Source organism: Nicotiana attenuata, chromosome 7 (assembly GCF_001879085.1).
Source record: "Nicotiana attenuata strain UT chromosome 7, NIATTr2, whole genome shotgun sequence".
NCBI classification, from domain to species: domain Eukaryota; kingdom Viridiplantae; phylum Streptophyta; class Magnoliopsida; order Solanales; family Solanaceae; genus Nicotiana; species Nicotiana attenuata.
The window spans coordinates 72118193-72118613 of record NC_031995.1 but is presented as its reverse complement, the minus strand read 5'-3'; positions in this window follow the sequence as shown (position 1 = coordinate 72118613).

The following is a 421-nucleotide window of genomic DNA, read 5'->3' as shown; positions in this document are numbered from 1 at the left end:
AGGGGCGAATTGCCGAAAAATTACATTATATGTATAAGGTCAATTATTTTTTAATATTGAAACAAGAAGTTTTGTCACATGTACAACATATGAAAGCCAGACGCAAATTTGATTGTTCTGTTATGTGCATAATGGCAATAGTATAGTAAATACTACCTACCTACAATGATAGCTCTAATTAGGGGTAGCAAATGGGCAGGTCGAGTCAGATATGGGATGAGTTAAAATGGGTAATAAAAAAAACATATAAATTATCGAACCCAACCCATATTTAATACGAATAAAAATAGGTTAATCGGCAGATAATATGAATAATCATATTATCCATGGCTTCTTGAATACGATTATTTTTGGAAAAATTCCTAATCTCCAAAATTTGAGGAACTCCCAATTTGAGGCCTTACAAATGTCAAAGTTAAAC